General features: G+C 46.7%; 1 gene segment (V, D, J or C); it reads right to left on the reverse strand.

Moving 5' to 3' along the window:
• Positions 1-1,269: 1,269 nt before the first annotated feature.
• Positions 1,270-14,728, reverse strand: part of LOC311273898 (Ig kappa chain C region, B allele-like) — a 121,339-nt gene continuing 107,880 nt past the window's right edge. Inside the window, exon 3 of the C gene segment in view lies at positions 1,270-1,727.

Below are 14,728 nucleotides of genomic sequence, written 5' to 3' on the forward strand. Positions count from 1 at the left end.
TGAAGTGTGCCAGCAGGGGGTGATATAGACCTGTTAATGAGGACAAAGTCATGTGAGATCATAAAGATGTGAAATGCAGGATGTTTAAAATGAGGAGAAAAAATGAGAACAGCTCAAAGTCTAAATTTTCTAGATGGACTTTAAACTGTCCAATGATCCTCAAGATGATGAGCTGTCACTCCACCTCACCTCCTCTTTCTCTGTTTCACATGAACAGGTGTGTGTTTGCCTTCTTCAATATATTTTGCATGATTTTAATGCATCACTGCTCCTCAGAGTTTAAGTTCTTATGTCACAGAGAGTCTGAACTGTTTTCATGCACTCACACTGAAAACTGCATCAGGATGATGTCGCCAATAACTCTGATTGTCGTGTTGGGTTTTCTGAGTCAGGGTGAGAGATTTTGAAAACGTTTGGTGCAAATTCAGTTTGTTCCTTCCACTTCATTTTTGTTTAAATTGTTAAATGTTTATTCACAAGATTTGTCATTTCTCATTTCAGAGTCTTCTGCAAACAACTTTCTGACTCAGGCTGACAAATCCAAGTCTGTTAGTCTTGGAGGGACTGTGACCATCAGCGCCACAGGGAGTTCAGATATTGAAGATGATCTCAGTTGGTACCTTCAGAAACCTGGACAGGCTCCCAAACTCCTGATATACAAGGCATCAACTCTAAACTCTGGTACTCCGTCTCGATTCAGTGGCAGCTATTCTGGTTCTGACTACACTCTGACCATCAGTGGGGTTCAGGCTGAAGATTTAGGAGATTACTACTGTCTGGGCTACCATAGTGATCTCACGTTCACACAGTGATTCAGAGCCGTACAAAAACCTCCTTCAGTTTGACTGAAGTGAAAACGGCCTGCTGCAGGTGCAGAGGGTTGGTGAAGAGACTGTGATGAGGAGAACTGGTCCAGTGAACACAAGAGTCATCAAGCAGAACCACAATGAATCTAAATAAAGCTGAAACAGACTCACAGACACTCTTCCATATACAGTTTTAAACTTCAGTGTCTCTGCAACAATGTTGATGCCAAAATGCAACATCAGCCAAGCTTCATATGAAAACAAAGAATATATAGAACATATAAATGACCTCAAAATGTCTTGTTTTATCACATTATTGTGCAATATTAAATAGAGTATGTCATGTTGTATCTACATGATGAATCCAAAGAGTTTCATTCTCCACAGAGAGGAGTATCAGCTGAAGTTATGAAACCATTTTATTTCTTATGACTCTTCACAAGATAAAAGACCAAACACTTGATAAAGTTATTGATCACTTCAAGCTTTATTAGCAAAAACATCAGTCATCATCATGACAGTTATTAAGCACACTCACATCTAGCTGCTGAGCTACACACATCACTCTCTAAGCTGTTGCTGTCCAACACCTTACAGCAGTGTTGTTCTCTGTCACACAAAGCTTTAGTTTCCTCTACAAACATTCAAACTCAGATTGATCAGAGCAGCAGGTGTGTTCCTCCTGCTCCCCCCACACACAGCTCCTGTCCTGGGCTTCAGACAGCCCCTCTAGGCCTGACACTGGCTCCTGCGGATAGACTCGGTCTGGCTGTGGTCACGATGGAGGACCTTGCAGTTGTACAGCTCTCCTCCCATCCAGCGCTGCTTGCTCAGGCTCAGGGTGCTGCTGCTGCTGTAGCGTCCGCTGCTCTCCACCTCGGAGCTGCTCAGGACCCCCTCTGTCACCTCAGTACCGTCCACCTCCCAGCGCACCACGGCTCCCGGAGGAGAGTAGCCGGTCAGCAGGCAGGCCAGCGTGGCCGAGCCCCCGGAGAGCTGCTCAGAGGAGGGGGGAAGCAGAGAGACGGAGGGCCTGACCATGGGGCCAGCTGGAGGGGAGAGCAGAGACACACAAGGAGCAGATTAACTTCCACTGCAGGACAGACAGCTGGACATGAGACACTGATGATACATGACAGAGGTTAACAGTACTGTGGATGAGCTGTGTGCATGATACTGTGATCAGACAGAGGAGAGCAGGTGACACATGGAGGAAATGAGGGTTTAACAAATAAAACTAAATGATAAAAGTTGATGTCATTTTGACTTTTAAAACAATTCATCTTCTACTGTGACACTCAGCACGAATCAGTAAGAATTAGACAATAACATTTTACTGAAATCTTCACATCTGCTTTATATTGTTTGACAATAAATAATTCATCCCTTCAGTGATTTTCTTGTTTATAAATGTAACATCTGTACACAGTTAAAGACTTTGTCATCTGTCTGTTTCACTTCCTTTTCACCACTTTAAACTAACGAGCTGTGAACACAAACTACATCTTTACTGGATGTTCATGAAAACTCACTTATGTATATATAAACTCTACGGCATCAACGTTAGATTTTATACCAAACAACTGCTTACTTTAACAAATTAAGATGAAAGAACATGTTTTTTTCTGAGTGTTAGAAAGCTGCTGAGAGAAATGTTAAAACCAAAGTTTGCTAAAAAACAAATATTTATCGCAAAAATAAGAAAAGAAAAGTCGAAGTCTTTGTCAAATATTATACCACATTATCTATAATACTGAAACAATATTAATCTCAGCACAAAGGTTTCCAAACTGTTATCAGACCAGCTCAATTATTATCAAAAATATCCACAACATGTAAATTATACAGAATACATTCTTGTGTTATCACATTCTGACACAAAACTTTGTCTAATATTTTTAACGTTGCAGAAATAATCAAATCTGTGATACTTACAGTGAATGATGAGTTTGGTTCCTCCACCAAAAGTGTACCACAGTGACACAAACTCATTAAGTGGCCGTACAAAAACCTCCTGCACTGTGAACAAGCATCTATCCACTGAAAACACTCTCTGCTTTTCATATTAACACAGAAATATTCATATTTGTTGAATCTACAAAGATTGTTCAATGTTATGGATTGAAAATATTGAATAAATAAGAATCATTTCTTTCACTTTTCTTGACTTTTCTACTCCTGACAGAGAAACGATCACAGTCTCCTTGAAACAAAGTCATTTCTTCACAGTTTATATCAGTTGATACATGGTTAAATTAACATGATGCTTTTTAAATAATCATAATTTACTGATAACTCAGATTAAACAGATATTAAATATATTATTTATCTCCAGTAAACCCTGTGAGTAAATGAAAGGCAGACAAACAGACATATCATACCAACCACAGTGGACACAAACTCGTCCTTAAATCCTCAACTGCACTTCTAATATAAATATTTTCCTCTGCTCCATTAAGATCATAGATGGTGTAAATCCAAGCAGTATTTCTCCTGATTTTGTGTCCCACGTTGCCTTCAGTGTGTTGAGAGCAGAGAAATGATTTCCATAGAGAGGAGGCTTTGCATGGTCAGCTGATCCTCCAGTGAACTGAGAAGGTTTATAGTCCTGTGAGTTCAACACTGCAGGACTCAGATCTGTCAGTCAACACAGCAGAAAGCACAACCACCATGACTCTCATCACCATCCTCATCTGGACGCTGGCCTGCTGCTGTTTTACAGGTTGGTTCACTCAGCAACATTTCAGAAATGATGTGCTGCCTTTTCTCTCATTTATTTCTGCTGATAAATCAATGATTTGTTTTTGTGTGCAGGATGCAGCGGTCAGGTGACTGTGACTCAGCCTCCAGTAGTGACATTTACTCCAGGATCCACTGTCACTCTCACCTGTAACACCAACAAAGCTCCTTATAAATACACTAATGGTGAGGCTTTGTCCTGGTATCAACAGAAATCTGGACAGATCCCGAAGCTCCTAATAAAACTTGTGAGCACACGTGAATCAGGAACACCAGCTCGGTTTAGTGGCAGTGGAAGCAACCTCGCCTTCGCTTTGACCATCAGTGGAGTTCAGACTGAAGATGCAGCAGTTTATTACTGTTTGAATGAGCCCACTCTAACCAGTGTGGATGTGTTCACACAGTGATTTGTCGTCGTACAAAAACCTCCCTCAGTCAGACTGCAGAGACACTGAGCTGTTACAGCAGGAACCGACTGCAGCTGCTGAAGAGGAAGAGACTCTGACACAGACCACTGAACACAGAGCTGACAGGAGCCTCACCAAGCACACAATACTTATTAATAGAAATATATTAATATATAAAATATCACATTCAAAATTATCACTGTTATGATAACCAACATCCCACAATGTTTATTTTCACCTCATATTTTCAAGATCTGAAATAAGCTAAATATATGAAAAGTGTATCACATATAAATCCAAATATACAAAACCCTGTTACATAACTTATGTAACTGGTTCTTATCACAGAAAGGTAGAAGAACAAGATAATTCAGAAAAACATCACGTTTTCAGTATTAATGAGCTAGTGCTATCAACATTATGTCTGCCAATACATGTTAACCATAAGCACTAGCTAAGCTGGCTCGCTAGTCAAGCTAATCAGGTGAGCTAGAAAGCTTGTCTGTCAGTGTACATTGCATGAAGCTTTACTGTACTCGTATTAAAAAAACAAACAATGGCTATTTAGGGCAGTGTAGTCTAATTCATAAATTTGGCTTTTCCTCATGGCTGTTTAGTCTCATCTGGTCCCAGGGCAGAGACCATTGTTTCCCACAACTTTGTCTGAGGGCAGGTGAATCCCTCCTGGTCTCAGGGCAGAAGTCCTATTTTTCTGTTCTCAGGGAAAGAGACGTCCGAAGAGACATCCGAAGCTATTTCACCATAAGTAGTAGCCTAGCTGCTAGGCTGTTGTTAGTTAGCTAACTACCCACACACACACAATGCAAGCCTCCTAGCCAAACATTAACACTCATTCTACTATGGAAAAGTGTTATTAAGGTGTTAGTGTAGTGAACGTAGGCGAGTATTGAAGCTAACTGACTGTGGGTTCTGTAATGTTTGCCGATGTTGTATCGAGCTCTGTTTCCTCGTCCAGATTTGTTTCCCCTCGTCCCGCTCCCGTCCAAAATGGCCCGAAGATGAGTTCCCCCTGCTGTAATGGTCAGATTTAATGATATCAACCTGAAAATCACAGGAGTTATCTGTTGTGGGGAAAGAAGTCAGCAGTATGAATTTGAAAGATGTGTGAGCCTCCTTCCTATTGAATAGAGGGGGAACAGTATCTGACAGTAATATTACAAGCGGTCAGGATGCGTTCTCCCTGCTGTAATGGTCAAATTTAATGATATCCAAAGCTACCAAAGCTACCAAAGCTGAGACCAAATGTATGCCCTTGCTTTTTAGTCTCATCTGGTCACAGGGCAGAGACCATTGTTTCCCAGAATTGTGTATGAGGGCAGGTGAGGAAGTCGTATTTTTCTGTTCTCAGGGCAACGTAGTTGGAGAAAAGGGAGTCAACTGTCTCCTCTGGTCTCAGGGCAGAAGTTGTCTGAGGGCAGGTGAATCTCTCCTGGTCTCAGGGCAGAAGTTGTCTGAGGGCAGGTGAATCCCTCCTGGTCTCAGGGCAGAAGTTGTATTTTTCTGTTTTAAGGCAACGTGGTTGGACGAAAGGGAGTCCACTGTCTCCTCTGGTCTCAGGGCAGAAGTTGTTTTGTAGGATTTTCCTCATGGCTGTTTAGTCTCATCTGGTCGCAGGGCAGAGACCATTGTTTTCCACAACTTTGTCTGAGGGCAGGTGACTCTCTCCTGGTCTCACGGCAGAAGTTGTATTTTTCTGTTTTAAGGCAACGTAGTTGGACGAAAGGGAGTCAACTGTCTCTTCTGGTCTCAGGGCAGAAGTTGTCTGAGGGCAGGTGAATCTCTCCTGGTCTCAGGGCAGAAATCGTCTGAGGGCAGGTGAATCCCTCCTGGTCTCAGGGCACAAGTTGTCTGAGGGCAGGTGAATCTCTCTTGGTCTCAGGGCAGAAGTTGTCTGAGGGCAGGTGAATCTCTCTTGATCTCAGGGCAGAAATTGTCTGAGGGCAGGTGAATCCCTCCTGGTCTCAGGGCAGAAGTTGTCTGAGGGCAGAAGTTGTCTCAGGGCAGAAATCGTCTGAGGGCAGGTGAATCCCTCCTGGTCTCAGGGCACAAGTTGTCTGAGGGCAGGTGAATCTCTCCTGGTCTCAGGGCAGAAGTTGTCTGAGGGCAGGTGAATCTCTCCTGGTCTCAGGGCAGAAATCGTCTGAGGGCAGGTGAATCCCTCCTGGTCTCAGGGCAGAAGTTGTATTTTTCTGTTTTAACGTAACGTAGTTGGACAAAAGGGAGTCCACTGTCATCTTTGGTCTCAGGGCAGAAGTTGTTTTGTAGGATTTTCCTCATGGCTGTTTAGTCTCATCTGGTCCCAGGGCAGAGACCATTGTTTCCCACAACTTTGTCTGAGGGCAGGTGACTCTCTCCTGGTCTCAGGGCAGAAGTTGTATTTTTCTGTTTTAAGGCAACGTAGTTGGACGAAAGGGAGTCAACTGTCTCCTCTGGTCTCAGGGCAGAAGTTGTCTGAGGGCAGGTGAATCCCTCCTGGTCTCAGGGCAGGAGTTGTCTGAGGGCAGGTGAATCTCTCCTGGTCTCAGGGCAGAAATCATCTGAGGGCAGGTGAATTTCTCCTGGTCTCAGGGCAGAAGTTGTATTTTTCTGTTTTAAGGCAACGTAGTTGGACGAAAGGGAGTCAACTGTCTCCTCTGGTCTCAGGGCAGAAGTTGTCTGAGGGCAGGTGAATCTCTCCTGGTCTCAGGGCAGAAGTTGTCTGAGGGCAGGTGAATCTCTCTTGGTCTCAGGGCAGAAATCGTCTGAGGGCAGGTGAATCCCTCCTGGTCTCAGGGCAGAAGTTGTATTTTTCTGTTTTAAGGTAACGTAGTTGGACAAAAGGGAGTCAACTGTCTCCTCTGGTCTCAGGGCACAAGTTGTCTGAGGGCAGGTGAATCTCCCTTGGTCTCAGGGCTGAAGTTGTCTGAGGGCAGGTGAATCCCTCCTTGTCTCAGGGCAGAAATCGTCTGAGGGCAGGTGAATCTCTCTTGGTCTCAGGGCAGAAATCGTCTGAGGGCAGGTGAATCCCTCCTGGTCTCAGGGCACAAGTTGTCTGAGGGCAGGTGAATCTCTCCTGGTCTCAGGGCAGAAGTTGTCTGAGGGCAGGTGAATCTCTCCTGGTCTCAGGGCAGAAATCGTCTGAGGGCAGGTGAATCCCTCCTTGTCTCAGGGCAGAAGTTGTATTTTTCTGTTTTAAGGTAACGTAGTTGGACAAAAGGGAGTCCACTGTCTCCTTTGGTCTCAGGGCAGAAGTTGTTTTGTAGGATTTTCCTCATGGCTGTTTAGTCTCATCTGGTCCCAGGGCAGAGACCATTGTTTCCCACAACTTTGTCTGAGGGCAGGTGACTCTCTCCTGGTCTCAGGGCAGAAGTTGTATTTTTCTGTTTTAAGGCAACGTAGTTGGACGAAAGGGAGTCAACTGTCTCCTCTGGTCTCAGGGCAGAAGTTGTCTGAGGGCAGGTGAATCCCTCCTGGTCTCAGGGCACAAGTTGTCTGAGGGCAGGTGAATCTCTCCTGGTCTCAGGGCAGAAATCATCTGAGGGCAGGTGACTCTCTCCTGGTCTCAGGGCAGAAGTTGTATTTTTCAGTTTTAAGGCAACGTAGTTGGACGAAAGGGAGTCAACTGTCTCCTCTGGTCTCAGGGCAGAAGTTGTCTGAGGGCAGGTGAATCTCTCCTGGTCTCAGGGCAGAAGTTGTCTGAGGGCAGGTGAATCTCTCCTGGTCTCAGGGCAGAAATCGTCTGAGGGCAGGTGAATCCCTCCTTGTCTCAGGGCACAAGTCGTCTGAGGGCAGGTGAATCTCTCTTGGTCTCAGGGCAGAAGTTGTCTGAGGGCAGGTGAGTCTCTCTTGGTCTCAGGGCAGAAATCGTCTGAGGGAAGGTGAATCCCTCCTGGTCTCAGGGCAGAAGTTGTATTTTTCTGTTTTAAGGTAACGTAGTTGGACAAAAAGGAGTCCACTGTCTCCTTTGGTCTCAGGGCAGAAGTTGTTTTGTAGGATTTTCCTCATGGCTGTTTAGTCTCATCTGGTCCCAGGGCAGAGACCATTGTTTCCCACAACTTTGTCTGAGGGCAGGTGACTCTCTCCTGGTCTCAGGGCAGAAGTTGTATTTTTCTGTTTTAAGGCAACGTAGTTGGACGAAAGGGAGTCAACTGTCTCCTCTGGTCTCAGGGCAGAAGTTGTCTGAGGGCAGGTGAATCCCTCCTGGTCTCAGGGCAGGAGTTGTCTGAGGGCAGGTGAATCTCTCCTGGTCTCAGGGCAGAAATCATCTGAGGGCAGGTGAATTTCTCCTGGTCTCAGGGCAGAAGTTGTATTTTTCTGTTTTAAGGCAACGTAGTTGGACGAAAGGGAGTCAACTGTCTCCTCTGGTCTCAGGGCAGAAGTTGTCTGAGGGCAGGTGAATCCCTCCTGGTCTCAGGGCAGAAGTTGTCTGAGGGCAGGTGAATCTCTCCTGGTCTCAGGGCACAAGTTGTCTGAGGGCAGGTGAATCTCTCTTGGTCTCAGGGCAGAAATCGTCTGAGGGCAGGTGAATCCCTCCTGGTCTCAGGGCAGAAGTTGTATTTTTCTGTTTTAAGGTAACGTAGTTTGACAAAAGGGAGTCAACTGTCTCCTCTGGTCTCAGGGCACAAGTTGTCTGAGGGCAGGTGAATCCCTCCTGGTCTCAGGGCAGAAGTTGTCTGAGGGCAGGTGAATCTCTCCTGGTCTCAGGGCAGAAATCGTCTGAGGGCAGGTGAATCTCTCTTGGTCTCAGGGCAGAAATCGTCTGAGGGCAGGTGAATCCCTCCTGGTCTCAGGGCACAAGTTGTCTGAGGGCAGGTGAATCTCTCTTGGTCTCAGGGCAGAAGTTGTCTGAGGGCAGGTGAATCCCTCCTTGTCTCAGGGCAGAAATCGTCTGAGGGCAGGTGAATCCCTCCTGGTCTCAGGGCAGAAGTTGTATTTTTCTGTTTTAAGGTAACGTAGTTAGACGAAAGGGAGTCCACTGTCTCCTCTGGTCTCAGGGCAGAAGTTGTCTGAGGGCAGGTGAATCTCTCCTGGTCTCAGGGCAGAAGTTGTCTGAGGGCAGGTGAATCTCTCCTGGTCTCAGGGCAGAAATCGTCTGAGGGCAGGTGAATCCCTCCTTGTCTCAGGGCACACGTTGTCTGAGGGCAGGTGAATCTCTCTTGGTCTCAGGGCAGAAGTTGTCTGAGGGCAGGTGAGTCTCTCTTGGTGTCAGGGCAGAAATCGTCTGAGGGCAGGTGAATCCCTCCTGGTCTCAGGGCAGAAGTTGTATTTTTCTGTTTTAAGGTAACGTAGTTGGACAAAAAGGAGTCCACTGTCTCCTTTGGTGTCAGGGCAGAAGTTGTTTTGTAGGATTTTCCTCATGGCTGTTTAGTCTCATCTGGTCCCAGGGCAGAGACCATTGTTTCCCACAACTTTGTCTGAGGGCAGGTGACTCTCTCCTGGTCTCAGGGCAGAAGTTGTATTTTTCTGTTTTAAGGCAACGTAGTTGGACGAAAGGGAGTCAACTGTCTCCTCTGGTCTCAGGGCAGAAGTTGTCTGAGGGCAGGTGAATCCCTCCTGGTCTCAGGGCACAAGTTGTCTGAGGGCAGGTGAATCTCTCCTGGTCTCAGGGCAGAAATCATCTGAGGGCAGGTGACTCTCTCCTGGTCTCAGGGCAGAAGTTGTATTTTTCTGTTTTAAGGCAACGTAGTTGGACGAAAGGGAGTCAACTGTCTCCTCTGGTCTCAGGGCAGAAGTTGTCTGAGGGCAGGTGAATCCCTCCTGGTCTCAGGGCAGGAGTTGTCTGAGGGCAGGTGAATCTATCCTGGTCTCAGGGCAGAAATCATCTGAGGGCAGGTGAATTTCTCCTGGTCTCAGGGCACAAGTTGTCTGAGGGCAGGTGAATCTCTCTTGGTCTCAGGGCAGAAGTTGTCTGAGGGCAGGTGAATCTCTCTTGGTCTCAGGGCAGAAGTTGTCTGAGGGCAGGTGAATCTCTCTTGGTCTCAGGGCAGAAATCGTCTGAGGGCAGGTGAATCCCTCCTGGTCTCAGGACAGAAGTTGTATTTTTCTGTTTTAAGGTAACGTAGTTGGACAAAAGGGAGTCAACTGTCTCCTCTGGTCTCAGGGCAGAAGTTGTCTGAGGGCAGGTGAATCCCTCCTGGTCTCAGGGCAGAAGTTGTCTGAGGGCAGGTGAATCTCTCCTGGTCTCAGGGCAGAAGTTGTATTTTTCTGTTTTAAGGCAACGTAGTTGGACGAAAGGGAGTCAACTGTCTCCTCTGGTCTCAGGGCAGAAATCGTCTGAGGGCAGGTGAATCCCTCCTGGTCTCAGGGCACAAGTTGTCTGAGGGCAGGTGAATCTCTCTTGGTCTCAGGGCAGAAGTTGTCTGAGGGCAGGTGAATCCCTCCTTGTCTCAGGGCAGAAATCGTCTGAGGGCAGGTGAATCTCTCTTGGTCTCAGGGCAGAAATCGTCTGAGGGCAGGTGAATCCCTCCTGGTCTCAGGGCACAAGTTGTCTGAGGGCAGGTGAATCTCTCTTGGTCTCAGGGCAGAAGTTGTCTGAGGGCAGGTGAATCCCTCCTTGTCTCAGGGCAGAAATCGTCTGAGGGCAGGTGAATCCCTCCTTGTCTCAGGGCAGAAGTTGTCTGAGGGCAGGTGAATCTCTCTTGGTCTCAGGGCAGAAGTTGTATTTTTCTGTTTTAAGGTAACGTAGTTAGACGAAAGGGAGTCAACTGTCTCCTCTGGTCTCAGGGCAGAAGTTGTATTTTTCTGTTTTAAGGTAACGTAGTTAGACGAAAGGGAGTCAACTGTCTCCTCTGGTCTCAGGGCAGAAGTTGTCTGAGGGCAGGTGAATCTCTCCTGGTCTCAGGGCAGAAATCGTCTGAGGGCAGGTGAATCCCTCCTGGTCTCAGGGCAGAAGTTGTATTTTTCTGTTTTAAGGTAACGTAGTTGGACAAAAGGGAGTCAACTGTCTCCTCTGGTCTCAGGGCAGAAGTTGTCTGAGGGCAGGTGAATCTCTCCTGGTCTCAGGGCAGAAGTTGTCTGAGGGCAGGTGAATCTCTCCTGGTCTCAGGGCAGAAATCGTCTGAGGGCAGGTGAATCCCTCCTTGTCTCAGGGCACAAGTTGTCTGAGGGCAGGTGAATCTCTCTTGGTCTCAGGGCAGAAGTTGTCTGAGGGCAGGTGAGTCTCTCTTGGTCTCAGGGCAGAAATCGTCTGAGGGCAGGTGAATCCCTCCTGGTCTCAGGGCAGAAGTTGTATTTTTCTGTTTTAAGGTAACGTAGTTGGACAAAAGGGAGTCCACTGTCTCCTTTGGTCTCAGGGCAGAAATTGTTTTGTAGGATTTTCCTCATGGCTGTTTAGTCTCATCTGGTCCCAGGGCAGAGACCATTGTTTCCCACAACTTTGTCTGAGGGCAGGTGACTCTCTCCTGGTCTCAGGGCAGAAGTTGTATTTTTCTGTTTTAAGGCAACGTAGTTGGACGAAAGGGAGTCAACTGTCTCCTCTGGTCTCAGGGCAGAAGTTGTCTGAGGGCAGGTGAATCCCTCCTGGTCTCAGGGCACAAGTTGTTTGAGGGCAGGTGAGACAACAAAAATACAAAAGTTGTATTTTTCTGTTTTAAGGCAACGTAGTTGGACGAAAGGGAGTCAACTGTCTCCTCTGGTCTCAGGGCAGAAATCGTCTGAGGGCTGGTGAATTTCTCTTGGTCTCAGGGCAGAAGTTGTCTGAGGGCAGGTGAATCTCTCTTGGTCTCAGGGCAGAAATCGTCTGAGGGCAGGTGAATCCCTCCTGGTCTCAGGGCAGAAGTTGTATTTTTCTGTTTTAAGGTAATGTAGTTGGACAAAAGGGAGTCAACTGTCTCCTCTGGTCTCAGGGCAGAAGTTGTCTGAGAGCAGGTGAATCCCTCCTGGTCTCAGGGCAGGTGAATCTCTCCTGGTCTCAGGGCAGAAGTTGTATTTTTCTGTTTTAAGGCAACGTAGTTGGACGAAAGGGAGTCAACTGTCTCCTCTGGTCTCAGGGCACAAGTTGTCTGAGGGCAGGTGAATCCCTCCTGGTCTCAGGGCAGAAGTTGTCTGAGGGCAGGTGAATCTCTCCTGGTCTCAGGGCAGAAATCGTCTGAGGGCAGGTGAATCTCTCCTGGTCTCAGGGCAGAAATCGTCTGAGGGCAGGTGAATCTCTCCTGGTCTCAGGGCAGAAGTTGTATTTTTCTGTTTTAAGGCAACGTAGTTGGACGAAAGGGAGTCAACTGTCTCCTCTGGTCTCAGGGCAGAAGTTGTCTGAGGGCAGGTGAATCTCTCTTGGTCTCAGGGCAGAAATCGTCTGAGGGCAGGTGAATCCCTCCTGGTCTCAGGGCAGAAGTTGTATTTTTCTATTTTAAGGTAACGTAGTTTGACAAAAGGGAGTCCACTGTCTCCTTTGGTCTCAGGGCAGAAGTTGTTTTGTAGGATTTTCCTCATGGCTGTTTAGTCTCATCTGGTCCCAGGGCAGAGACCATTGTTTCCCACAACTTTGTCTGAGGGCAGGTGACTCTCCTGGTCTCAGGGCAGAAGTTGTATTTTTCTGTTTTAAGGCAACGTAGTTGGACGAAAGGGAGTCAACTGTCTCCTCTGGTCTCAGGGCACAAGTTGTCTGAGGGCAGGTGAATCCCTCCTGGTCTCAGGGCAGAAGTTGTATTTTTCTGTTTTAAGGTAATGTAGTTGGACAAAAGGGAGTCAACTGTCTCCTCTGGTCTCAGGGCAGAAGTTGTCTGAGAGCAGGTGAATCCCTCCTGGTCTCAGGGCAGGTGAATCTCTCCTGGTCTCAGGGCAGAAGTTGTATTTTTCTGTTTTAAGGCAACGTAGTTGGACGAAAGGGAGTCAACTGTCTCCTCTGGTCTCAGGGCACAAGTTGTCTGAGGGCAGGTGAATCCCTCCTGGTCTCAGGGCAGAAGTTGTCTGAGGGCAGGTGAATCTCTCCTGGTCTCAGGGCAGAAATCGTCTGAGGGCAGGTGAATCTCTCCTGGTCTCAGGGCAGAAATCGTCTGAGGGCAGGTGAATCTCTCCTGGTCTCAGGGCAGAAGTTGTATTTTTCTGTTTTAAGGCAACGTAGTTGGACGAAAGGGAGTCAACTGTCTCCTCTGGTCTCAGGGCACAAGTTGTCTGAGGGCAGGTGAATCCCTCCTGGTCTCAGGGCAGAAGTTGTCTGAGGGCAGGTGAATCCCTCCTGGTCTCAGGGCAGAAATCATCTGAGGGCAGGTGAATCTTTCCTGGTCTCAGGGCAGAAGTTGTATTTTTCTGTTTTAAGGCAACGTAGTTGGACGAAAGGGAGTCAACTGTCTCCTCTGGTCTCAGGGCAGAAGTTGTCTGAGGGCAGGTGAATCCCTCCTGGTCTCAGGGCAGAAGTTGTCTGAGGGCAGGTGAATCCCTCCTGGTCTCAGGGCAGAAGTTGTTTTGTAGGATTTTCCTCATGGCTGTTTAGTCTCTTCTGGTCTCAGGGCAGAGACCATTGTTTCCCACAATGAGGGCAGGTGAATCCCTCCTGGTCTCAGGGCAGAAGTGATGGGGATGATAAGTTAAAAGCTGTGTTCCTGACAGTTGTGGGCAAAAAGAATCGTACTTTGCTGATGGACTTGTGTGCGCCATTTAAACAGTCCGAGCACAAGTTGGCGGAGCTTATTTGTGTGCGGGGTTTAAAAGTGCAGAGCTCCGCGACCACATGCTGAATGCCGCCCATACTAAAGACTTGACACTGGCGGGAGCCTATGAGTGCTTGTAAAGAACTACAGGGGAGGGGAGAAGTGGTTGGATGGTGTAATAGCTGATGTTTTGGGTCCGGTAACATATTTGGTGTCGGTAAATGGAACATGTGTAAAAAGAAATGTAAATCACATCCTCGATGCAAAGAGAAAGAATGTGACTCCAGAACAAACTGTGACTAACACTGAAGGAGTCTGGGATTACCCCACTGATCCTGGTGACACTGAGACTGTCACTGTGGTCTGTGAGCAGATCACACTACAGTTTCCTGACTAAGTACAGGGCTCAGGCTTTCTCTTGTTTTATTTTAAAGAATGATGATATTTTTCTGATGCATCTTGACCTGGAGATACAAATGAGATTCAGTGTTTTTCTCACTATAACCTGTGATAGTTGTGTCTCACTGCCACAAGATTCACACAGCTCTATGTTTCCATCATGGAAAAGGATGCTATGCTATCACAAGTCACAACTAGTGAGAAAGAAGTCTAAATAACAAGATTCAGGGAAAAAGTGTATGCATTCAAAATCAGTCAATAATGGTGTCAGTTCATAGTGAGGTCAGTGTTGATGAAGTGTGCCAGCAGGGGGTGATATAGACCTGTTAATGAGGACAAAGTCATGTGAGATCATAAAGTGCAGGATGTTTAAAATGAGGAGAAGAAATGTAAAACAGCTCAAAGTCTAAATTTTCTAGATGGACTTTAAACTGTCCAATGATCCTCAAGATGATGAGCTGTCACTCCACCTCACCTCCTCTTTTTCTGTTTCACATGAACAGGTGTGGGTTTGCCTTCTTAAATATATTTTGCATGATTTTAATGCATCACTGCTCCTCAGAGTTTAAGTTCTTATGTCACAGAGAGTCTGAACTGTTTTCATGCACTCACACTGAAAACTGCATCAGGATGATGTCGCCAATAACTCTGATTGTCATGTTGGGTTTTCTGAGTCAGGGTGAGACATTTTGAAAACGTTTGGTGCAAATTCAGTTTGTTCCTTCAACTTAATTTGTGTTTAACTTTTTAAAGTTTTTATTCAAAAGATTTGTCATTTCTCATTTCAGAGTCT

This window comes from Pagrus pagrus (genome assembly GCF_965226575.1).
Source record: "Pagrus pagrus genome assembly, chromosome: 18".
In the NCBI taxonomy this organism is placed as follows: domain Eukaryota; kingdom Metazoa; phylum Chordata; class Actinopteri; order Spariformes; family Sparidae; genus Pagrus; species Pagrus pagrus.